This window comes from Tachysurus fulvidraco, chromosome 10, assembly GCF_022655615.1.
Source record: "Tachysurus fulvidraco isolate hzauxx_2018 chromosome 10, HZAU_PFXX_2.0, whole genome shotgun sequence".
Taxonomy (NCBI): Eukaryota; Metazoa; Chordata; class Actinopteri; order Siluriformes; family Bagridae; genus Tachysurus; species Tachysurus fulvidraco.
The window spans coordinates 20,498,901-20,526,234 of record NC_062527.1 but is presented as its reverse complement, the minus strand read 5'-3'; the positions used below and the strand labels follow the sequence as shown (position 1 = coordinate 20,526,234).

The 27,334-nt window shown below is 39.3% G+C and overlaps 1 long non-coding RNA gene across 1 annotated transcript; it reads right to left on the bottom strand.

Annotated features, from left to right (window-relative positions):
- Window positions 1-13,691: 13,691 nt before the first annotated feature.
- On the bottom strand, window positions 13,692-15,189 carry LOC125145795. Its single transcript, XR_007144256.1, has 2 exons — window positions 15,131-15,189; window positions 13,692-14,076 (listed from the first exon to the last, which is right to left on the bottom strand). It is a non-coding gene; the product is annotated as an uncharacterized LOC125145795 (long non-coding RNA).
- Between the last annotated feature and the right edge of the window lie 12,145 nt (window positions 15,190-27,334).

Sequence of the window (27,334 nt, the reverse complement as noted above, 5' to 3'; positions counted from 1 at the left end):
AAGAATGATGGATGAATGAATGGAAGGAGGATAGAAGGAATGATACATGGATGGAAGAAAGAAAGGAAGGAAGGCAGGAAGGATGAAAGGAAGGAAGGAAGGAAGTTAGGATGGAGGGATATAAGGCAAGAATGATGGATGAATGAATGGAAGGAGGACAAGATGGATGGATGGATGGATGGATGGATGGATATATAGATGGAAAGATAGCATTAATTCCGATGTTTTAGCAACAGCATATGAAATAAGGTACACATGATCATGCTGAAGACTAGAGGTGATTGACCGGCCGCCTGCTCTCTCCAGAGACAATAATGTTTGTAATTTGTCACAGTGAGACGGCTGATAATGAATCCATTTTCTTCATGCATATATTAATCACTTTAATTATGGGATGCGAGACCGACTTACATCAGCAGAGATTCGGAGATGCTTTAGAAAGTCCTAGATTTCTTTTTTTCCCCTAACTGTCTCTCTGCTACCTTTAACAGTCTCTATATAATCTCTGTTTATACTGAGCAGCCTGGAACTTCGGCTCAAGGTTACCGAACAGCCCATTCTATTTCTGCTCTATTCTCAGAACGATTTGTTACGCTTCTGCAAAATCTGAGGCTTTCAGATGATCTGCAGTGAGAAGAGAAGAGAAGAGAAGAGAAGAGAAGAGAAGAGAAGAGAAGAGAAGAGAAGAGAAGAGAAGAGAAGAGACAGGTACTCGATTGGCTGCTGTCTCAGCTGTGCAGATACTCTGAAGCATTCATACGAAGCACAATGAGATGGTAATTAACAAAAAAAAAAAAACATGCCCGTCAACTCTCTCTCCGTTTTTCACTGCGTAAATAATGGCTTCTGTTTAAACGATGGATCCGGTAATGTGGTCTATCCTGAGGGGGTCTGGTATTTGACAATGGAATATAGCGAAATGAATCAATAGTTGAGAGAGATGCAAGCACTTGTGAAGCCTCCATGTCCTTTGTGTGTGAGGAAACAAAAAAAGGACAAGAGCGTTCTATTGTAGCTCAGAAGTGAAAGTGTTGCCTACAGCAGTGTTGAGCATCATTGTTAAAGCAACAACAAAAAGCCTCTAAATTCAGCAGTACACAATAAACATTCCCGGTTGTGTTTAAAGCTCCATCTGTTGTGCCGGTAACAGCTTGTGGTGCTCACTTCTTGGTGTTGATCAGATAATCTTTATCCTGGTCCTCACATATGGTGACGAGATACAGTATGGGTAGTGGTCGTAAGAGTAACCTCAGGTGAAATATGACTCCTCCACAGAGTTCCTGGGATTATTCTTCATGAGGATTCTGGGCTTGATAATGCTACAGTGCACGATCGAGCTTGATCAGACACTGAGGCATATGCTACTCGGACCTGCTGGAAAGATATGGGGGGTATGTCGTAGTCTAGTGTTTATGGTTAAGTGTAGGGCTACCAATCAGAAGGTTGTGAGTTCTATTCTTACATTCACCAAGCTGTCACTGCTGGGCCCCTGAGCAAGGCCCTTTAACCCTCAATTGCTCTGTTGTATAAAAATGAGATAAAATGTAAGTCGCTCTGGATAAGGGTGTCCGCTAAATGCTGTAAATAAATAAATAAATAAATAAATAAATAAGATCTCACACTTGGCTTGGGGAAATCTGCTGAACTTTTAAGGGTGTCAAAAATTAGGCATGAGATTGTAAGCACTAATTTTGCTGGAATTAGACATCTAACTTTTTAAAAAAAAAGGGAAAAGGAGAGAGAGAAAAAAAGAAAATTGTTATTATTATCTGAAAACAAGCTTTCTTCCAATCATATTGAACACTGGATTCTTATGGATTTATTTTTTTTAGATCTCTCTCTCTCTCTCTCTCTCTCTCTCTCTCTCTCTCTCTCTCTCTCTCTCTCTCTCTCTCTCTCTCTCTCTCTCTCTCTCTGTTTTTGTGCACAATTAAACATATTTCTAATTGTTTTCTTTCTTAAAAGTAAATAAATAAATAAATAAATAATCTTTGTCAATTGACATTTTTTTATTTGGCATTTTTCTTTTAATTTAAAAATTAGAGAGGTTTTCATGTTGTATTTTCTCAGAGACCCCCCCCCCCCCGTTCATTTCAGTTTCTCTGCACAGTAAGAAGAGCATTCAGACTTCTGAACCATTGCAGATCTTCAGCTCTACAAATCATGATCAGAGTACTGTATGTTTTTTAAGGTCCTACACACTGTAGTTAACAGACCTTCTTGGTGTGCTTGCAGAAAACATTGTGCTTTTCCAAAAATGACTCAGCTGAAAGTGGACGTTTGATGATGCTTACGCTCTGAAAAGCCGCAACCTGTAAATGTACAAGGACGAAGGGATAAAGAGAAAGGCATTAGGATGTGCCTTCACAAACATGAACAGGCTTACTGATTTTACGCCTTATTGATCAGCCCATCACTTTTACTTTCTTATGGATTTTGTATCTGTGTTCCTCTCTCTCTCTCTGTGTCTCTTTGTCTTTCTCTCAATTTCTCTCTCACTCCCTTGTTTTCTCTCTTCCATAACTAATCACATGTAAATTGTAATGGTGAGCCCTTCCCACTCCTCACACTACTACAGCAGAGGTGCTGAACGGACAGCGACACTTCAGTACCTCTTACATATGTTGTGGATGGCAACAGAGCACATGGCTGTGGAGAGGGGCGTCAATAACTCACCAAGAACGAAGCAGCTGATTAGAGCGGCGCTATTACCTCTTCACCTTCCGGTAGAAAAGAGGAGAGGAGAGAGGGGTACAGCATTTCAGCAGGAGGCAGGGGTTCGGCTGCACACAGACTCATTAATGGTATAGATGGATGATGCACCCTAAGTCTGCTGAGACCCCCTGGCCTCCTGGGTCCTGCATCATTCCATCTTCTACCCTGCAGAAGCTGCACCCCATCGAGCAAGAAAGCTAATAGCTAAAAAGCAACTTAATTTATACTTCTGCCTAAGGGTTACACCTTTCACAGATTTTTTGTACTTTGATAAACCTGCTCTTCAGTCTACATATATATGAGGAGCTCTTTTCCAAAACGGTATAAATGCATTTTAATAGTTTTTATGAAAATGACTTTTTTTTTTTTTTACCTAGACCCACACATTTTGTTTATATTCAATTTATCCTGTTAAAATGGTCTGTTGGCTGAACAGTCTGAACATGTTAAACAGTGATTGTTAAATGAAACAACAATTTTGTTGAATATAAATTCAAAGTTTCTTTTTATTTTTTTCCAAAACGGTATAAATCCATAATTTATTTTAAAAATGTTTATTTATTTATTTATTTATTTATTTATTTATTTATTTATTTATTTATTTATTTATTTTAAATAGAGACATAAACCAAATAAAAATTATAATAAAATAAATAGTAACATAAAATAAATAGTAAAAAAATAAATATTTTCAATTTCAGGTTTCAATATTGTCCACCACATAAAACAAATAATTTAAAAATAACACACATACAAACAACACTGATTAAATAAATATACAACAATGTTAACGATACATTCCAATCACTTAGTAACACATTTAAGCTAAACTGTAGAAAAAGTAACGATAGTAATGATAACAATATTCAACAGGCAACTTAATACATTAAATAAAGTAATACATTCAAAGTTAAAAACACTCATTTTGAAGACTGCGCACATACAATCATCTCTCCACACAGCCACCATGTTGGATTACGTCGAGCGCTCACCGAATTCTGATTGGTCGAGAGGACATATAGCGTTTAGGCAAAAAACAGGTTTGGCGCTTATCGCGGTTTGGAAAAAACTGCATCTTGCAGTACATTTTAAACAAGGAAATATAGCGTTCTGGCATGACACATTGATGGAGCAGTATATAGGTTCACAACACAGCAAAATGACATGACAAACTCGTTTTTTTTTTCATATGTGAAGAGCTCTTTTCCAAAACGTGATAAACGCCAAAATAAAACTATATATATAAATATATATGTGTGTATTATGTATATATTTGTTAAAAGAAAAAAGTAATGGAGAGAGGAAAGAAAGAAAGAAAGAAAGAAAGAAAGAAAGAAAGAAAGAAAGAAAGAAAGAAAGAAAGAAAGAAAGAAAGAAAGAAAGAAAGAAAGAAAGAAAGACAGGAATGGCGTGGATCTACTTGGACTCGGTGATTAACAGTGATGAAAGCAGTATTGTTCCTTTATCAGAAGGAGCATCTGCTCTAACGTCATGCTGTTCATCAAGGTTCCTCTTCATGTAAATTATCTCCACATCAGTGAAATTCTAATAAAAAGTGAGTGATTGCTTCAGTCCTGAAAGCTCTGTCTCCTTTTTTTGCTCTTTGGATTTGTCCTTTATCGAGTTGCTCCAGCATCCTGCAGTACAAAAGCGAGTGAATGCACTTTTGTTGCACTTCTGTCTCTGTCGTTCACAAAAGACAAAGTGAGATAGTTCCTTTATTCACCGAGACTAGACCTCGGACATGGGACTGGGTAGAAAAGGATTGAAGAGGTAGAGAGAGAGAGAGAGAGAGAGAGAGAGAGAGAGAGAGAGAGAGAGAGAGAGAGAGAGAGAGAGAGAGAGAGAGAGAGAGAGAGGGAGAGAGAAAGAGAGGGAGCGAGAGAGAGGTTTTTTTTATCCACTTCATCATTTTGTGCTACATGATTTCTGCTTTAACATGAAGATGGAAATGACCATCTCAGCTGAAGCCCCATCTACTTCACCCTTTTACACGCATGTAGCCTTTAGGCTTCCCTTTAAGCAATACAGGAAACATCACAGGAAGTAACTCTGAAGTCTGTGAAGCTGGAGGCAACCAGGCTGAAGTGCACAGGTTCAAAGTGGACATTAACTCATGATTCTATCAAAATGTGGCTGTGTTTCACGTCCTGTCATAAGGTGGGATTTGGGGCACAGAAATAATTACAAAGCCTTGTCCATACCTAGAAAAAAATACATTACCGTGACAACCTCTTTCTAACATCCATGAAGGAATGATTAAATGTGGCTGCAGCTTTTTTCCCCAAGCATACTAAAGCAGTGATTACAGTACTAAACAACTCTCTATTTACACAGATGTGGTCTTCTCATTGCCCTCCGTTACAAAGCTGTACCCAGAACAGGATACATTTATCTCATTTTTCTTACAATACAAAGCCATGCATGTTGCGTAATTATCTCATTATTTTGTGACGCAAAGCGGTGGCCACGACATATTTATCTTCTTATCTTGTGATACAAAGTCGTGCCATGATCATGACCGTCATTTCTTTCCTTTATATTACGACATCATGGCTATGACATTATTATCTCATTTCTCTGTGTTATGACATCATGGTTATGATATAATTATCTCGTTCCATTGTACTTCAAAATCACGAATGTGACATACAGTAATTACCTCATTCTCTCCTCATACAAACTCATGACATCATGGTTATGATATAATTATCTTGTTCCCTTCTGGTACGAAATCATAGCCACACCATTCTGTAATTATTGGTTCATTGATATGAAACCATTGGCATGACCTAAATATCTTGTCCCCTGCTCTGACATAATTACCATGAATTATCATGAGTTAACTCATTTCCTGCACAACGACATCATGGTCATGACATAATTCTCTCGTTCTGTTGAATTTAAAATCACGAACGTGACATAATTACCTCATTCTCTCCTGATACAAAATCACAGCCACAACATTGGCTGCAATTCTTGTTCTTTCGATATGAAGCCGTTGGCATAACATAATGATCTTGCCTCCTCCACTGTGACATCATGACCATAACATACTGTAACTATCTCAATCTCTGGCATTTTGAATTCATGACAATGACATAATTATCTCATTCCCTTGTATGATGAAGTCACAACTGATATATAATTATCTCATTCCATTGTATGATGAAGTCACAACTGATATATAATTATATCATTCCCTTGTATGATGAAGTCACAACTGATATATAATTATCTCATTCCCTTGTATGATGAAGTCACAACTGATATATAATTATCTCATTCCCTTGTATGATGAAGTCACAACTGATATATAATTATCTCATTCCCTTGTATGATGAAGTCACAACTGATATATAATTATCTCATTCCATTGTATGATGAGGTCACAACTGATATATGATTATCTCATTCCCTTGTATGATGAAGTCACAACTGATATATAATGATCTCATTCCCTTGTATGATGAAGTCACGATTATGATATAATTATCTCATTCCCTTGTATGATGAAGTCACAATTATGATATACAATGATCTCATTCCCTTGTATGATGAAGTCACAACTGATATATAATTATCTCATTCCCTTGCTTGCTGACATCATGGCAATGACATAACTCTCTCATTCCATTAGGACACAGTTGGCCACAACATATTGTTTGCCTCATCATCGCCATGACGTAAGTATCCTGATCCCATAAAAATTCTACCTATGATCTTAGAATTATAAGATTATCATCAAAGTTTAGTATCTATAGTATTTTTTCCTGCTTACTATAATTATTTATCCACCCAATTAATAACCAGATTCTCTGTATGCCTTTATAACAACCAGGTTTCTCTCACGATCATGATCGTGATCCACTACAGAACAAACCGAACTCTCCTGCTGCCTACACTGTTATGTAGTAACACACTTTGCCTTCTTTACTTTCTAGCCCACGGGACATGTGGCAGAAGATCCGGCATTCACATTTAATATATTTGTCGATATAAAATATAACAGGACAAACAGGATACAGAGATACAGCAGATAAAATACAAAGTGCTGATACTGGAGACCAGTAGTGCCATAAATACAGCAGAATCTCTGTACCGAAAAGTTTAATCGGTGCTTTAACGTGTCTGTTATTAATACGTGTGAATGGCGCCGTTCTTCAGCACCGCACTGTAAATGTGACACTTACAGCCACTCGGTTATGTTTATGCTCGCAAACACACACGGTGCTCAGTCTGGCGTATAGGAGAGTGTGTAAGGCGGTGATGGATTGAAGGAGGACAGATGGCATAAAGTGTACAATATCACACAGTGCTGAGGCCAGTGCACATGAACACAAGACAAACGATGGTGTATTATCACTTCTGTTGTATTGAATAAGAAAACACGCACACACACGCACACACACACACACACACACACACACACACACACACAAAATCCTGACTGTAAACCACTTCAGAAATAAACTGATGCGATTATCACTAAACAGTTCAATATTCCTCATGAATATTTCTTCATTAAGCTTTCATTTATACATCAATCGGTCCTTTCCTTGTCGGATAATTGCCAGGGTTCGCTTCGACAATTCTCTTCAGGGACACCAGGGGGCGATCCGGCAGTGTTTTATGTTTGTGTGCCATATGTACCTAGCCTTAATTCCGTCCCCGCCTCGGCACACTTGATCCTTATGTTTCTCTGGCTACTTTTCTTACTTACTTATGTCTGTGTGTGCATTTTTATGGTAGCCTGGCGTGTGGTAGCCTAACGGTTATGGTGTTGGGCTACCAATCGGAAGCTTGTGAGTTTGATCCCAGGTCCACCAAGTCACTGTTGGGCCCTTAAGCAAGGCCCTTAACACTCAATTGCTCATTTGTATAGAAATGAGATAATGTACGTCGCTCTGGATAAGGGGCGTCTGCTAAATGCTGTCAGTGTACTAAATCCTCATCGTCTTTTGTCTCCGGGTCTCGTTTCCTGTTTTTCGGTTATGGGTTTTTTTTTTGTTTTTGTGTATATATCTACAGTATATCTGTAGTTCCTGTTGCTATATATGCATCTGGGTCTGATCTTGTTCCTGTTTCCTGACAGGCACTAAACATCACATCTCTCTAATTTATTTATAGCATACGTCACACTCATAGATCATGTGTTATAATCCTAACTGAATAAACGTGACGTATTTCCGTACGTCTTTCCTTCTTTTAAAATACTTCCTTCTTGGATAATGTAGCATGGAGAGAAAATAGACTTAAAGGAAAAGGAGTAAACCACAAGATCAAAACTGCTAATGCTGCTACGGTACAGCGCTACTTTCAGTGTTGATTATTGGGAAGAAGCAAAAAAATCCTTGATGTATTTAGTTTCTGGGTGAAAGTCAGAGAAATAGGAAGTGCTCCCAGTCTCCTAAGTCCTTTAACAGCTCACTTGCCAAAAATGAAGGTACTTCATTTTGCTAACATTTGCTTCTAGCTGCTAGTCAGACTAAAGAATGCAGACTCATGTCTCCTGGCATGCTACGCTACGCCTGGCCCTGCTGGAGCCCTATTAGCATGCTAATCACAATCAGTGGAGGAAAACATGCACTCATGCAAAGACAACTTTGCATTGCATTAGGAAATTGCTTGTGAAGACATTTTTATTCAAGCTTAACTATAGCGTAGCTTCCAAAGCCACGAGAGGGCAATAGGACTTTACTGTGCAATCGGTGATACAAGACGTCCGGCTGCTTTGTACGGCGGTGAATGATCTTATAGACGTTTGTGGGAAACGGGAGGACTCTAACAACACACTGCAACTATTATAACATTTGAATTCAGCCTTGCAAACGATGTCATTCCCAGCAGACATACGTTCGAGTGCGAGTGCGTGCAAATGAGCCCCAGCAGTGACTCGTGAGGGATTCGTGAATTAAAAATGAAATGCTTACCACACAAATATGTTTACCGCCGGAGAATTAAGCATTCAGACACGGAAATGCGAAGGGAAAGGAAAGGATATGGATTCGATCCCGCTGGGTTCGATAGAAATATCCGTCAATCGATACGACACACGTTTCGGACGTGTGCGAGTCAAAGGATGTTATACCACAGAGCTCCTGAGAAGAGTTTGTTAATGTGCAGCAAAATCTGAGAGTAAGAATAAAAAAAAAAACATTTAATCAGGGCATCACGGACCTCCGGGAACGGGGGATCAATTTCAATCTCCACACTGTGTTGGTGTTCTCTCAGTTCTTCTGGTGTTTCCTCAGAGTTTTCCGGTTTCCTCCGCAGAACAAACACGATTGTTCTAGGTCGATTGAAAACTTTAAACTGTCTGTACAGTATGTGTGTGACGTGTTAGCACATCGTCCAGCGTCTCGTCCGGCTCGTACCCCGAGTCCTCTAGGGATAGACTCCAGGTTCCTCTGAACCGTGTGTAGGTTCCTCACATAACAAATAATGGATGAATTGTAGTGACATTTTCTGTGAGAAAACGATCGTCTTCATGTTCAGGTTTCTAGAAGGAGTCTTCGTAAAGTTCAGGTCTACCATTTTTTTTCCTAAAAAAAAAACAAAACAAACAAAAAACAGAAAATGAGAATAAAAAAATAAATAAATAAAAAAATCCTGGCAAGAGAAGAACTGTTCATTACTGTAAAAATGTAATATTAAATATACTATATAATAGATAAAAAGTCAAATTATTTTTTAATCATTATTTAATTAATAACCCAAAATATTAATCTGCAAAATCTGCAAATTAGTGTTTAAATAGTGAAAATAAAACACTTTTATTAAAAATAATCAACGGTAGCTCCGGACCATTCGACGCTTCTTTCTCTGCATCACGTTTTTACACTTTTCACTCTGAATCCATCCACACGCCAGGTTTATCTTTTTATAATATTTATATTTATTATTATTATTTTTTTTTTTTCCATAAAATTGCATCCACCGGCAGAGCCACTTTTCTGATGAGACGATATGCAGTGAAGATGCCATGATGGGTTCACCGTGAAGTCAGGATTGAATAGAAAATAGCTTTCACAACATAAAAATTGTATTTTTTTTTTTTATAAACTAGAAAAAAAAAAGAATTCAGGTTCAATTTGTCAAAGCAGCGGTACAGATAAGAGCTAGCAGCTGCAGGAACAGAGGACCGTTCGGCGTCTAATGTGCTGCGATCGAGATTTTTAATGAGTTTGCACTTCGATCTTCTCTAATTTGATGCATCTTTTGTGCCGGGGTCTCTAGGGGCCTCAGCGTGATGATACTGTAATGGCATTTCCATTATAGACTCTGTAAATCTCTGCTCTTTTCTTCACCGAGTGTGGGAATCCTGCTGAAAAAGCGGCAAAGGAATCACGTGGAGAAGATAATGAAGTGCAGGAGATTTGAGCAAATTGTGGATAAGAAATGCTTTTTAACACGATCCCGACTTAAGACCTCACATCGGGAAGGGATTAGCTAATAGAGACAGTCATGTGAGCGATGACTGATGAGTGCTTCTGTCTTTCTCTCCTGGATTCTTCTCACTCATTTGTGACTGTGGGCTTAAAAAAAAAAGGTCTTTATTTCTGCAGTGCTGCATTTCTGTGAATGGAAGCTTTGATGGTAGAGAAGATATCTATACTGTAGCGTGTTTGTATGTACTGTACATTCACCGGTTTTACCTTCTCATTTGTGCGATTATAAGATCTGCCGATCATCAGCACAGTACAGGACATCATGCAGATATGAGTAAAAGATGGTGACTTAACGTTCACGTCGAACAGAATGGAGAAAATCATCTCCGTGACTTGAACCGTGTGTGTGACTGGTGACTGTTGTGTCTATTGAGTACTTGTGTTCAGGTCTGATTCCCAGCCAGAGTTTCTGGCCTGCCCTGATCCTGCCTCCACCTTGATGACATCATCACCGGTGTTCCTGTTAAAAGAAGAAGAAGAAGAAGAAGAAGAAGAAGAAGAAGAAGAAGAAGAAGAAGAAGAAGAAGGGAAGCACAGTGGAGAATGGTAGAAGTGGTGTGGTGTGTTCGGAGTAGATTGGTTGTAGTCAGTGTTGTGCTACAGTAGTTACTAAGGAATAGTAACTAATAAGAGTTACTAGTTACTTCATTCAAAAAGTAACTCAATTACTTTGTTGATTACTTACACCAAAAAGTAACGCATTACTTTTAAAAGTAACTTCTTGGTTACTTTTTTAAGGAAATAATGAGCATATTTCCACTTTGAGAAACTCGTCTTGCTCTCGCCTCGACTCGCCGTTACTGCCACACATACTCGAATAAACGGAAACATCCCCGCAGCGCGGCGTCTCCGTGGTTACAGGTCGGCATCCACCTATCGTACAATGCGTCGCTGCTGTAAAGAGGTTAGTCTGGTGGCTACACTTTAGCCTAAATGAATTCATTTAAAAAAGTAACGAACAAACGCACCGTTTGGTAACAATAACAAGTTACTTTATTTAAAAAGTAATGCGTTAGAGTATTAGTTACTGTCAAAAGTAACTGTGTTACAGTAACTAGTACTAGTAACGCGTTAATGCACAACACTGGGAAAATCTGATAGGAATGACATTAAAAAGGTTTGCTATAATTATTTTACAACATAATAAACTGACATCGGAGATTTACGTAAATGTTAAATAAGAAACAGAAGTAACGTGAATCCGACCAATCAGAATGGAGAATGCAGCAGCACTGCGGTATAAACAAATATACCTGCCGACGATCATGCTACAAAGTTAATGCCAGCTCCATTATTGCAGTACATTAAGGTTGGAAAACATAAGATCGAAGCGAATGGATAGTGTTAGAGTATTAGTTACAGTCAAAAGTAACTGCGTTACAGTAACTAGACACTGTACCAGCTCCCAACGTCCTCTGTGGGACGAAGCCTTCGGACGTCCACTGAGCCGAGGCCGACTCTAAGAATCCTGAGACATCTCCAGTTAGACTCTGTGATACTAAGGAGATCCGAAGTCCTTGATCCTTACACCAATACAACATTTAACTGACTGTATATTACAATCACACCCCCAGTGTCACCCATATGAGGATGAGGTTCCACCTTGAGTCCGGTTCCTCTCAAGGTTTCTTCCTTTACCAATTTAAGGTAAGAGTTTTTCCTTGCCACTGCTGCCTGAGTCACCTCAGACTTGCTCATTGGGGATAAATACATACAGATTGTGAACTATATATATCTAATAATAATCTAGAATTTTTTATTCTGTCAATTCTTTTACTTTTATTATTCGTTATTTCCTTTATTATTAATTATGTTTACCTTCTGCTCTATGTTTATGTTCTGTAAAGCTTTGAGACAATGTCTATTGTAAGAGGCGCTATACAAATGAATTGAATACTGCACAACACTGGTTGTAATAGTGATCGTTGTGTTGAGGTTTCTGTGCCTGTTTTCCCATGTCTCTGAGTCTGGTTTCCTCTTTGGATCTGTCAGCTTTGTGTGTATTGTTATAACCACTACTCACTCTAGGCTTGAGTTATACATCTAAAAGAAAGATCCATGAAGGTGCCTTGAATACTGCGATGAATACATTGGTATAAATAAGAGAGAATAATCATAAATTCATGCTTAGGCTCAGAAATCCATGCTTCACACCGACAAAGGCACATTTACAAATGCACCAAATAAAGACAAGAAGAAGAAAAAAAAAATCCGACATAAAAATAACAATAAGCAACAATAAATGAAGGAATACATAAATAAATAAATGAATTGGGTGGAGGGACGCAAACACGAGGCGAATGGGACAAACGGAGATGGAAATGAGAGGAATGTAGCTGCTGTGACGTAAGGGATAAAGAACTCATCTCACATCGAATGTAACTGTAAACGAATAAAAAGCGTGATGTTATTTTTGTTTTAATATACAGTATAATTATTACAGTTAAACAGTTACACAGTAGTAGGGACACGGTGGCTTAGTGGTTAGCACGTTCGCCTCACACCTCCAGGGTTGGGGGTTCGATTCCCGCCTCCACCTTGTGTGTGTGGAGTATGCATGTTCTCCCCGTGCCTCGGGGGTTTCCTCCGGGTACTCCGGTTTCCTCCCCCGGTCCAAAGACATGCATCGTAGGTTGATTGGCATCTCTGGAAAATTGTCCGTAGTGTGTGAGTGTGTGAGTGAATGAGAGTGTGTGTGTGTGCCCTGTGATGGGTTGGCACTCCGTCCAGGGTGTATCCTGCCTCGATGCCCGATGACGCCTGAGATAGGCACAGGCTCCCCGTGACCCGAGAAGTTCGGATTTATTTATTCCGGCAATTTACGCTAATCGATCGAAAGGAGAAAAGACGAACATTCACCTAAAGTTGAAGCGAGAAGCAGGGCAGCGTCGTCATTAGTAGCAACTTGATTTCGATTAGAACTGAAACTCATCTAAAAGACTATTCATCTCCACCGAACATCTACTCACCTTCCTCTGATATACCTGAGCTTCAGATATTCTGATACGGGTTTAAAATGACAGAACAGCTGCTGGGAATTTTTAATTTCACCTAAATTAAGTTTGAAATAGATCGCACTTTTCTTTTTGCTATTCAAGTTTCGACGAAGTCACCGCTGACCTCAAGTTTTTTCCACCTAGCAGCATATTAGAAGGTAAATAGCTTCTTGTGATTCATACGGCGGTGTCTAAATAAATACCGCATATCTTCTCTGCCCAGACATTCTAATCACATTTTGGTATCAAGTGAATCATTATTAATTGTCTCAGTCCGACTAGTCCAGGATTTTATTCAAAATAAAATCAATAACCTCATCTGTGGCATGAATTTGTTCTGCTGCTGGAGAGAACCAGCGTGCAGCTTGTCGGGATCAATTTACAGCTTTTTAGACGCTTGTGATTGGTCCTGAGGGAAATTGAAATTGGGAAGATCGATCCATCGGGCATATCTCCTTTTACACACACACACACACACACACACACACACACACACACACACACACACACACACACACACACACACTTGTCATGATCAGGATGGACTTGTTTAATATGGCAGGTGCACTTTTGTGCTTTTCCAGCTTAACTACTTTGCTCAGCTCCAACTCTTTTCCTCCTCATTAGATCCTGTTGTAGAGGTTGCTGTGTCAAGTTCTTCTCATGAATAGCGGCTCCAAGATTTGTGGATTTGTCTAGAGCTGCCGGTGTGTCGTCAGAATCTATGAGCTTTAATGAGAGACTGGAGCTGGAGGACACAGAGCTTGTTTGCTGAAACGGTGGGTTTATGGAACATCAGTCATAGAAAGTGGCAGTAAAGTAGAGACGAGCAGGAAGAGATGGATTGCTTCTAAGTAATTTGGTCTATATTTCTATATTTCTGTAAAGCTTTGAGACGATGTCCGCTGTGAAATCTGCTACACAAATAAAATAAATTTAAGTTAATTAAATTCAATTAAATATGGTACGCTTTTGTTTATTTTTCAGCACATTTTGAGTTGGCACATCATTTTTATGATGTTAATTCAGGCATAATTATTTTTTATTTTTTTTATTATCCAAATAATAGGTTATTATCAAAAATTATTATTTAAATAGTTTTTTTTTATTAAAAACCTATATTAAAAAAGAAATCGATTAATTATTGAATTAACCTTTATGTTTTTAGAATTAATTATTTTTATTTGTTATTTAAAATGATTATTCACATTTTGTAAACAATGATTTATAAAATTATAAATTATAAAATTTATATTAAATTATAAAATTTAATAAAGGACCTAAATTATTATTTAAGTTCTTAATTTATAAACTTAATATTTTAGAAACTTTCAAACCATCACCGACACCAACAGTAATGTGACAGTAACAGTATCACACTGAGTAGAATGAGATGATGATGATGATGATGATGATGTTGACGATGATGACGATGATACCTTGCACCAAGATGCACAGAAAAATAAGTCATAATGGAAAACGACAGAAAACTTTAACCACTGTTTTATTTTGCCCCACAGTGGACACCAAGAGACTTGAAAGACTGCTAGTACTGACAACATCCCTGAGCAGGTGATCAAGTGACATCTTAATATCTCCCTGAGCCAGTTGCAACCCTGTGCCAAAGATATTACCTGTCCCCTGATCTTACCATACAGAGAGGATATGGAACAATGAAATCTATCTCTCTATTTCTGGGGAAAAGGCTTAATAGCCTGAAGTTCACCTCGACCATAACGCTATGTGCTTAGCCAAGAAATCTCAGTTGCATTGTCACTTCCTGTAGAGTATAATGAGAACAACTTCCCCCTTCTCAACTTTTAAAACGTATTCAACACCTAGGGTTAGGGTTAGGGTTAGGATTAGGGTTAGGGTTAGAATAGAATAGAATAGAATAGAGGGGGGCACGGTGGCTTAGTGGTTAGCACGTTCGCCTCACACCTCCAGAGTTGGGGGTTCGATTCCCACCTCCGTTTTGTGTGTGTGGAGTTTTCATGTTCTCCCCGTGCCTCGGGGGTTTCCTCCGGGTACTCCGGTTTCCTCCCCCGGTCCAAAGACATGCATGGTAGGTTGTTTGGCATCTCTGGAAAATTGTCCGTAGTGTGTGAGTGTGTGAGTGAATAAGTGTGTGTGCCCCCTGTGATGGGTTGGCACTCCGTCCAGGGTGTATCCTGCCTCGATGCCCGATGACGCCTGAGATAGGCACAGGCTCCCCGTGACCTGAGAAGTTCGGATTAGCTGTAGAAAATGAGTGAAGAATAGAATAGAACAGAATAGAATAGAATAGAATAGAATAGAATAGAATAGAATAGAATAGCTATTCCACCAATGAATTTTGGAGGAAACAGGAGAACCCAGTGGAAATCCACTGTGAAGACGTGCAAAACTCTAGAGAGGCCAGAGGCAGCAGCACTACACTCTGCACTGCCATGTTCTCTTGTCATAGCTACAGTAGTTACTATGCACTATCCTGTGCATTTGTGTATCAAGGTCCACAGTGTTGCTTTAGTAAGGTTGAAATAATGAAATAAAATAAAAAATGCGTCTTTAATAATCATGATCATGAATGTTCACATTGGCACACATTACTGATTCACGTTACGGTGCAGGTGACACTGATCAGGTTCCCGTGATGGACACTGAGTGTGTAAATGTTCTGCCTTCACACATCCTCCCCACGATGCCTCAGATCCTGACGAGCTTTTGAAGAGTCTCTGTGTTAGTGTGTGTCTGAAAAGCCCGGCTCTGATACACGAGCTCGCCTTTCTGTTTGAAGCCGAAGAAACAACAAAGTCTCTGCAGTGTCACAGCTCTGAGGCTCAGTAACCGAGTCTGTGTGAAATGTGAGACACAAACATGTGGAGATCAGAACATCTGGCTTTGCACTCCTGCGTCTTTGTGTCTCGTATCCCTGTTTTCTCCTAAAGTTCTGTAGCCCATGCCAAAAGCTTGTGAAGTTTGCAAAGCTAAAATCTCAAGACTTGAACTTGAATCAGAACTGGAATATTGAGAATCTGCTTGTCGGTAGACTTTCATGAGAATGTGCTGAAAAGTGCTTGGTGAAAATAAGCAAGAAGTTTGGCACTAAATAACAAACCTTCCTGAGTCTTCCTTCACACACTGACAAACACATGATGTCTAAGAAGAAGCAGCCTCGATTTGTCACATATACGTTACAGCACAGAGAAATGCTCCTATTTTGCATAACCAAGTGTAACATTATTTGTTGTGTTCTGTTAACAAATGCAAACTTGTGATTAAGTTTATTTTGTATTCATACAGTAGAAGGGCCTTTTGTGTCCATCCCATTTCATATACAAGTTGTATATGTATTGTATACCGTACAAGTAACAATATTGTAAATGACCAATACAATCTGGCTCTGTTAAAATCTTTAATGGAATCGTTTTTAATCTTTAATGGAATCTGTTAAAACTGAGTGCTTCTTATAGCATTGTTTGGGGGCGTTGATCTCGTTTGCATAGCCCGCGTCAGGTAATTTCCATATGAATGGTGCGCACGCGGTAGGTGGGATCACATTAGCGCTGATAAGGAAAACTGTACCTCTCTTTACTTACATACAGATTACACAAAAAGACAATATTTGCTTTCGATTTAAAAGTAGACATTTCAGGCTTTCATTAGACATATGTATCATGTCCGTGTGATAACTATAGGCGGAGTTATCAGTTCATGTCTGTAACGTGTTTCAGGAAGATGGTCAAGGAGACAGAGATGTCTGAATGCACACCCTGGGTATTTTCTTTACTTGCCAAAAGCACAGCGTTTTGTTGTTATTATGAAGGCAGTCAAAAAAAGTAGACACTTCACAGTTTCGAATGATGTATTACATGTGTGTGTATGATTACGAATGATGGAGTATTTTATGTGGATTTCACGTCGAAGAGGAAAAAATGCGCCAAAGACGCGCCGGCATGCCTGTCGACCCCAGAGGGTTAAAGCATAATACGGACAATGGATGGAAACTGGGATGGCTTATTTGAGTTGGAAGAATGTAGCTACCTTATTTAAGTGTCTGTCGATGGAGATGCTTTAAGTACACGGAGAAGATTCGACTCAACACGGATAAACACAAACAAGACTTCTTTACAAGAATTAAGCTTCGCGTTAGTTCTGGCAGGCTACGTCATCAAGCGTGCATCAGCTTGTAATCAGCTGTCCATGACGTGCACCAATCCGGTTACGTCATCGATATTACCCGACCATTTAAATTCCCATTCATTGAGCCGCTTTCTAGCGCATTGCTGCTGCTGCTGCGACTTAAACTCCCTCCTCCAACCCCTACTCCACCATGCCGGAACCTGTGTTCGTTGTACCAGTTTACGTCTTAAATCTCCACTTATTTTTCTCTTTCTCTCCATCTCTCTCTAATTATGTAATTATTTATTTATCCATTTATTCGTTTTTTTTTTCATTTGCAAAAAAAAAAAAATAAACAAAAAAACTTCTATGCATGATTAATGGTTCTGTTATATGGGGGGGGGGGGGGTCCTATTCTATTTTCTAGTTGCTGCTCTACCCGCTCGGCCCAAGCTCTACCGACCGAAGTCGTTCATTAATAGAAGTGCAATGTACTCTCAGTACTGTAGTCATTCCATATTTATTTTGTGTTATTTTTTATACACTGAAACATCATGTGTCTTATATTTTGTGACGATCCACTTTTCCCACTATATCTGCCAGGATTTTGTTATCGATGTTGCCAGCTGCAAATACACATTACCGAGTCATGGCATATTTAATTGCTGTATGGAAAGGTGTGTGATTGTTTCTTGCAAACAAGATTCATGAAAAGCTGAAGACAGGTTGAAGATAGTTTTGATTCAAAATTGCCTCAACCTTGTTATATGAAAACACAAGGCAACGGTGACGATTATAATGCATACGAGGAATATCGGAAGAGACAATTTTGCGATTTAGCATTATTTCATCACTTTTTTGAAGCTTGCCAAGTCCTGTAGTTAAGTGAAAATGGCTTTTTCAGCACAAGGTCATAAAGATAATCTAAAAGCTGCCAGACTGATAACTTATCTCCTGCAGTACCTGGAAAGATGTTTAAACAGATATGTCCTATTGAATGAAAACCGACTTAATGTAATGCCGACTTATGCTGAAGTATCTGTTTTGGCTTCTGGGTGAAGCTTGGGTAATATTTTTCATCTCTCTCTTCTTCTTCTCTCTCTCTCTCTCTCTCTCTCTCTCTCTGCACTGACCCTGTAGATGACAGAAGAAACATTTTGCCCTGGATGAATAAGCGATAAGAAGGAAAGTGCTGTGGCGAAATCATTTTAAACAAATGAGCTTTCATACGATTGTTTTTTTTTTTCACATAAAGCAATTTTTTTTTATTATTTTATTGAATCATTAACCCTAAAGCAAAGCATTACAATTCCAAATAATGCAGCAGGAGTTTGGTGTAAGACCTTCTGAAACAAGACAGAGTTGATCTTTCGTATATAAATGTGTTTGCGGTAACTCTGATCTACGAGCCGACGTAGGGTCTATGACTACGTTACTCGAGCTGGAGCGTCGGACTTTCTCTGATCTTTCTGAGCAGACACGGAAGGAATTAAAGGGAGACGTTGAAGATCCCTTGCACATATATGATATTGATTTCCACACCACCATCTACTTTCTCCCTTCTTCAGCCTTTTGGCAGGTGAAGGACCAATGCCAATATATATATATATATATATATATATATATATATATATATATATATATATATATATATATATATATATTTTTTTTTTTTTGACAGCTCTGGAAATTCACTTATCATTTGTTCATAGGTGAAATAGTTTGGGGAGGAATTACATGTTTAAATACTTTAATAATTAATGGGATCGTCCTGCTGTAGCTCAGGATACAGTAGAATACAGGGCAAGTCGTGGCCTAATGGTTAGAGAGTCTGACTCGTAATCCCAAGATTTGAGTCTCGGGCCGGCCACGACTGAGGTGCCCTTGAGCAAGGCACCGAACCCCCCAACTGCTCCCCGGGCGCCGCAGCATAAATGGCTGCCCACTGCTCCGGGTGTGTGTTCACGGTGTGTGTGTGTTCACTGCTGTGTGTGTGCACTTTGGATGGGTCAAATGCAGAGAACGAATTTTGAGTATGGGTCACCGTAGTTAGCTGTATGTCACGTCACTTCACTTTAAATATCTGGGTGACAACCAGATCACTCAGATTTGGGAAAAACAAGACAGAAAAATGATCCTTATGTCATATTTAACTTGTAAAAACATGTGTCAGTGATTCTCAAGAAGTCATCTGGTATAAGGATGATGAAGAAAAGTTTTAACTAAGCATCAAGAGTTACAAAATGTCCAGGCTGTTTTCAGATGCCTGGAATTTTATTTCATTAATATGTACACAGGGCACGGTGGCTTAGTTGGTAGAATAGTCGCCTCACACCTCCAGGGTTGGGGGTTCGATTCCCGCCTCCACCTTGTGTGTGTGGAGTTTGCATGTTCTCCCCGTGCCTCGAAGGTTTCCTCCGGGTACTCTGGTTTCCTCCCCCAGTCCAAAGACATGCATGGTAGGTTGATTGGCATCTCTGGAAAATTGTCTGTAGTGTGTGAGTGTGTGAGTAAATGAGAGTGTGTGTGCCCTGTGATGGGTTGGCACTCCGTCCAGGGTGTATCCTGCCTCGATGCCTGAGATAGGCACAGGCTCCCCGTGACCCGAGGTAATTCAGATAAGCGGTAGAAAATGAATGAATACAACGAACCTCCTGTGCAGTGGAAATGTTCCATGGAGACCCCTCCAAACTGACCAAGAACCATTTAAGAACCTTTATTTTTAAGATTGTACAGTATATCCTTCCTTTGGTTCCCTAAAGAACCTTTCAGTAGAACCATTTCTTAGAGCCATACATTTTTAGTCTAAATAACATTTTGTTCACAATGAACCTCTTGTGCAGTGCAAATGTTTGATGGATATTAAAGGTTCTATTAAAGTTTCTTTATAGAACCCACCACCCTGACCAAGAACCATTAAAGAACCTTTATTTTTAAGAGTGAACGGTATATAAAATAAGTTAAAGAAGCATTTTATATAGAACAATTTCTTTTAAGAGTGTAGAATCCTAAAGCAAACGGTTCCTTCTTTTGGGTCCCCAAAGATGATGGTACTTAAAAGAATCTTTTTTTTTTTTCTTAGTGCCATAAAGAACTTTTTTTACTACAAAGAACCTTCTGTGCAATGAAAAGGTTCACTGATCGTTAAATGTTCTTTAGAGAACCATCGACCGTGACTAAGAACCACTTAAGAACCTAAACACCTTTAATTAGACAGATTTAGTAGGTTTGATATACATCATTCTAAATGATGCCTACATTACACACAAACACTCACTCTCACTCATTTTCTACCGCTTATCCAAACTTCTCGGGTCACGGGGAGCCTGTGCCTATCTCAGGCGTCATCGGGCATCAAGGCAGGATACACCCTGGACGGAGTGCCAACCCATCACAGGGCACACACACACTCTCATTCACTCACACACACACTCACACACTACGGACAATTTTCCAGAGATGCCAATCAACCTACCATGCATGTCTTTGGACCGGGGGAGGAAACCGGAGTACCCGGAGGAAACCCCCGAGGCACGGGGAGAACATGCAAACTCCACACACAAGGCGGAGGCAGGTGTGAGGCGAACGTGCTAACCGCTAAGCCACCATGCCCTCCTTAAACACTTATCACTTATCAACATTAATGTATTTTGCCTTAAGTGCTTATTATATTCCATACAGAGGGATCATGTACACAAATACATCCTTGTCAATCCTGACGATTTCAAATGCTTTGGCATTTGGGATTTTAATCCACTATTAGCTTTTATTCCATGTCGACTGTTGCTTTCTCTGAGCCCAGTGGCATTTAAGAAATACACCCTTTCTTCTGTACGTCCTCCTCTTTTCTGTGTCATTTGATAAATGAGTACAATTACTTCCAAAGGCTTGTGAGCTGAAACATGGCAAAAAACACTCTTCCACAAAAGTCTGTAGTTCCTTTAGTAAACGTGTGCTTTTTGTTTGCCAGAGAGACCCGATCAGGAACTACAGGGACCTTTTTCCCTGCATGATTACAAAACTCTGCATTCGCAAAGATCAACACAAAATTCATGCAAACACCACAATATTCAGAAATGCTTGCAATCTTTCTAAACAAACAGAGATTTTGTGCAGATTTGAACTGAGGCGTGTTGTGTGACGTTTTTTGCAGCAAAAAAATTAAAATAACTAGATTTGTAAAGTTTGTCGTGACAAACGATGTTGGCTTTGACGGTGCATTTTGGAGGCGAGTGGACAGAAAGTTTGTGAAAGCTACTGGACCGCTAGGGTGCCAATACTTTTGAAGGTGAGCAGACATGAGCATGTGACGTTACCATAATACCCGTCAGGCAGTTTCCCCACATTGTGATGAGTGTTTTGATATGTCACATGTCCGTGTTGTGCAAATTTTTAATTTTCACGTGACGTGAATACAAATAAATAAATAATCTTCCAAATTAAAAAGAAAAAACGACCAACTGATACAAAGCTATTAGTAAAGAATATATCTGTATGCTGTCCGACACGTGCACACATCCTGTACACATGGTGTGGAGGTCCATGTTGGAGTGGAAGATCTCGAGTGTCCTTCACGCGAGCCCTGACTCAACCCCACTGAACACCTTTGGGATGATCTGGAACTGATCCGACTCTGATCTCTCTAATGATCTTGTTGGTGAATGAATTTAACCCAAAACCCCCAAAGATATGTTCAACATCTGGTGGAAAACCTTTTTCCCAAGGAAGGGAAAAGTGGAGCTCATTATAATGGCTGAAATGAGATGTTCAACAAAGCACATAGGGGTGGAATGATCAGGGGTGCACAAACTTTTGTCCATGTAGTATTATGGTCCATCGTTTCAAATGATGAGCAATTTTTTCTTCTGTTCAGCACGTCTGGCTGAATCTGATCAGTCCTCTGCTTTGTGTTTGTAATGTTCGATGTTTCAGAATGTCCAGAAAGTCCTTTATCTTGTTTTCAGTTTCTTCACGTTTCTCTTTCTTCCTGGTTTTCTTTTAGGACTAATGAAGGCTGTGATGTAGAGGGCTGCATTGGGATTGGGCTCCTGCGGGACCCAACGCAAATCTGGCGGGAGTGGGCGGTTTCACCTTTGCCCTGGGCGTGTGTGGGCGGTCAGAAAATTTAGCGGCAGATCCGCGGGCCCCGGTGGGATTTGGCGTGTGGCCTAATAATAAGAATGGAGTCAATACATGAGGTTGAGAAGAAGATTAAAGGCTGTTTACTTGACAAAAGCAAAGCAAGGCAAGTCAGACATCTGGACACAATTCTAAATTGTCACAGAAAAAAAATTCAACTTCGTAAGTTGCAATAAATGCGCTAAAGTGTTAATTTACAACGGACATAAATCTGGCCCGTCCGGCCCGAGGCGACATACCTGCACAGTTCTCAGTGGTCAAAGCAAGCTGTCATTCTCCAATAAAGCACTTACTGCTCACGTTAAGCAAGATACTATGGAAAAATGTGTCGCACTTTAAAAAATGAGGTGCCGCTAGTCGTGGTTTTGTTAAAACGGTTAATGTTTTATAATAAAAAAAAACAAATGTTTTTGTCAGGTGTGTTGCTTTGGTTTGGTATTCATTTATCTTATTTAAATACAACCATGTTTAATTCTGTTATTCTGGACATTAGCCTGAACTAATAATTAGTCTGATCATTTGTATACAATCAAAATTTTCACAAGCTCTCGAGAAAAAATCCGCGGGAGTGGGCGGGAGTGGACACAAACATTGCGGGTGCGGGTGGGAGTGGGAGTGGAACACGCAGCTTGTGGACGCGGGCGGTCCTGGGCAGAAATTCAGCGGGAGCGAGAGGGGTGCGGGTTTATAAAAACAGTCCCTCGGAGGGCTCTAATGTGAGCTGAGTTTGCTAACATAACAGTAGACGGCTTTGAACTGTACTCTGTATCTCTTAAGATTAACATTCAGACTCCAACCTCAATGCATCCAAGAAGCATCGGTCGCTTTCTTAAGTAAACTAATCCCTGACGTACTGTATCACCTCTCCATGTCTACACTTATACTAACTTTTTTACCTCTACTGTGCTCTTGTATTTATTTATTTATTGATTTATTTACATTTTATAGACAGATGACTGTTTGACATGATGTGGACGTTTAGGGTGGGCTTTGTGTTTTTTTTTTTTTATAATAATGATAATAATATTTTATTATTTAATTAATCTACTTTATTCAAATCATTATTCATTATTTCAAAATATCAGTCAAATAGTTGTATTAAAATATTTAAATGAAACATATATTTATTATTCAAATTAGTATTTTTTTAAATATTTAATATATCTTCATTTAATATATTTAATAATGTATTTAATATTCATTCATTCATTCATTTTCTACCGCTTATCCGAACCTCTCGGGTCCCGGGGAGCCTGTGCCTATCTCAGGCGTCATCGGGCATCGAGGCAGGATACACCCTGGACGGAGTGCCAACCCATCACAGGGCACACACACACTCTCATTCACTCACACACTCACACACTACGGACAATTTTCCAGAGATGCCAATCAACCTACCATGCATGTCTTTGGACTGGGGGAGGAAACCGGAGTACCCGGAGGAAACCCCCGAGGCACGGGGAGAACATGCAAACTCCACACACACAAGGCGGAGGCGGGAATCGAACCCCCAACCCTGGAAGTGTGAGGCAAACGTGCTAACCACTAAGCCACCGTGCCCCCCTATATTTTATATAATATTTAATATTTTTTAATATTTAATATATCTTTACTTAAATTCATTATGTAATTTTTTGTATTATGCAAAGAATAATTTATTATATAAAATGATTATATAATATTATTAATATATATATATATTATTAATATAATATTATGTATTATATAATATAATGTTATTTATATAAATATTTGCATTATTTATATTATTCAAATAAAGCTTTTTTAGTATTTTATTATGTTTTTATTATTACTCAAATTATGTCATTTGAATATAATTAAAATTCAAATTTTAATAAATGATTTGAATCATAATATTCAAATTCTGACTTTTATATTTTGTATTTATTTCTATTTATTTCAAATGATTATTCCAATATATTTATTATTCCATAATACTTTTGCCTAATTTTTTATTATTCAAATAAGCTCATTATTATTGAGAATAATAAACTGTAATCAAATAAAAACATTTTTGTAATAATGTAAATGTAATGTAATACAAAGCTATTTTATATATTATATGGTTTCTGTAGTGATATTTAACGTTAGATGTTCTTCTAACTGTTGTTCCTGCATCTCAGTTGAATCCTAACTTTTTAAATAGAAATAAAGCTTCTCCTTTCATTAAAATTTGAAAATTGAGCTGTTTCCATTTTACCTCAAATTCAGGCCTCCTCGATGACAGCTTGATGTGATAATGACAGCACTTTGGTGTTCCTGCTGCGTAATGACATCATCCATCAATAACGACTCCTCCTGACTGCATCAATCTCTTCACCGAAGTGCTCGGCGTCAGGCCTGAGCCTCTCTGGCATGCTGGGTCTGTTGGTTCATCCTCTTTTGCTCCTCCATATCACCTTTCTCATTCTTTTCCCCCTCCTCGTCAGACTGCTCGTCTTCCTCAGCGTCTTCTAGGGGACAGATCTCCACACGTTCCCCACATGATCAATAAGTACACCTCACAAAGCTCCTTGTTTTTTTCTTTTTTTTACCTACTTACTCGGTTCTCTCGTCTTTCAGTCTTTTCATGAGCCGGGCTCATTCTTCTCAACCGAATACTTTCATCCCTCAAAATCATCACTGAAGAAGGCTTTAAGCTCCGCCCACTGGACAAGATCACGTCATATCTCTGAAAACCTTCTTTTTCCTTCCTGATGTACTGTATATCAGCATTTCTATGTGATATATGTATACATACACATTTGCTTATAACAAAAATAATGTTATTTTTTGTTTGTTTTGTTTTATTAAACAACGATTTGTTCAGTAAAAGTCTTTACTTTGTGACGATGTTTTAGTTTTATTGTGTATGCAGATGTATGCAGGTTGAACTCGATGAAGGCTCATTTTGTAAATAAAAAGAAATGTTTTAGAAAAAAAAACTCTAAAGTGCAGAGAACACGTTCAGTTACGCAGCAATGTAAAGATAACAAGCCTTGCAAAGAAAAGCGTTGGTGCTTGGACCCCTAAAAAGCAAAGCAAAGCAAAATAAAAAAAAAGAAAGAAAGAAGAGAACAGCTTTGCCCTCCAGCACTGATTGTGATGTTGGCCATGTTGTTTAAGTTCAGGTTTGATGCACAGCTAAACTCTAAATACAGGCTGAAATGGATATTTATGCAGATAAATAAATAAATAAAATGACATACAGCGTTTGCAGTGAGGAAGATAACATCAGCGCCAAGCAAAGGTCAGGTGTGTTATTAAAGTATGAGGATTTATGGTAGAGTCTGAGCTCTCTCTCTCTCTCTCTCTCTCTCTCTCTTTCTCTCTCTCTCTCTCTTTCTCTCTCTCTCTCTCTCTCTGTCTCTTCTCTCTCTCTCTCTCTCTCTCTCCCCGTCTCTTTCTCTGTCTCTCTCTCTCTTTCTCTCTGTCTCTTCTCTCTCTATTTCTATCTCTATGTCTCTCTCTCTCTATTTTTATCTGTCTCTCACTGGCAGCCTCTCTCTCTCTCTGCCTCTCTCTTTCTTTCTCTGTCTCTTCTCTCTCTTTCTCTCTCTCTGTCACTCTGTCTCTCTTTAACTCTCTGTCACTTCTCTCTCTCTGTCTCTCTCCATGTTTTTATCTCCCTCTCACTGTCAGCCTCTCTCTCTCTCTCTCTCTCTCTCTCTCTCTCTCTCTCTCTCTCTCTCTCTCTCTCTCTCTCTCTCTCACACACACACACACACACACACACACTACTGGAGCACAGAGACTTTTCACCAGATGGCCATACTGTCTCAAAGAAACCTCTCACCTGTAGAAGACAAAAGCGCTTCTCATGCCTCTGATGTGTAATAATGATCAGGGTTAATTTCCAGGTAACGAGTCTAACCAGTCAGAATCAGGCTTTAGGTATTCGCTCTCCGCTGTCTTACCTTCTGTCCCAGCATCAGACCAATCCCTGCGTCTCTCCCTGTGTCCCGCAGCCCAGATCCAGAGCGCAGTGTCTGGATTGTGGAAGAATTTCAGCTACACTGAAGCTGTGGTGTATCACCTGTGTGTGAACTGTGTCATATAACACTTATCCTTCATGTCTTTCTCACACATCCGCCAGCTCACATCTCCCTGCCGCATGATCAATGACGGCCTCGCAGCTTATTAATAACAGAGGAAATGAAAAGGGCAGGAAGTGCAAGATGAGTTCATGAGTTTACCTTCTTACGCTGATCCTGATGAATGAATCTGGAACTAAGACAGTAAGTCATTCAGTGCTAACGAGGAGAAACATTACTGTAGAGACAGTTCATTCTCCACTCTGTTGATGTGTCAGTGAACAAAACATAATCCTTTGAAATCTTTTTTTAGTCAAAAATAATAATAATACATTCACAGTGCTGATAAATTCTTGATTCCCATTGGTCAGGACGTCTTGAATACTTTCCTGATGTCACAACCAGAGGAGGAAGGAGACAGACCCGTATGCAGGATAGCTTCAAATGAATGGGGTTTAATAAGTAATGAAGACACTTTATTGATGACGACACTTAACAATGACTAGACATGACGAAGGGTAACGTAACTAATGATTCCGCGCTGCACTCGGCAACAGTGTCAGTGCTGTGGCATAACAACAGTGTCAGTGCTGTGGCATAACAACAGTGTCAGTGCTGTGGCATAACAACAGTGTCAGTGCTGTGGCATAACAACAGTGTCAGTGCTGTGGCATCTCAACAGTGTCAGTGTGGTGGCATAACAACAGTGTCAGTGCTGTGGCATAACAACAGTGTCAGTGCTGTGGCATAACAACAGTGTCAGTGCTGTGGCATCTCAACAGTGTAAGTGCTGTGGCATAACAACAGTGTCAGTGCTGTGGCATAACAACAGTGTCAGTGCTGTGGTATAACAACAGTGTCAGTGCTGTGGTATAACAACAGTGTCAGTGCTGTGGCA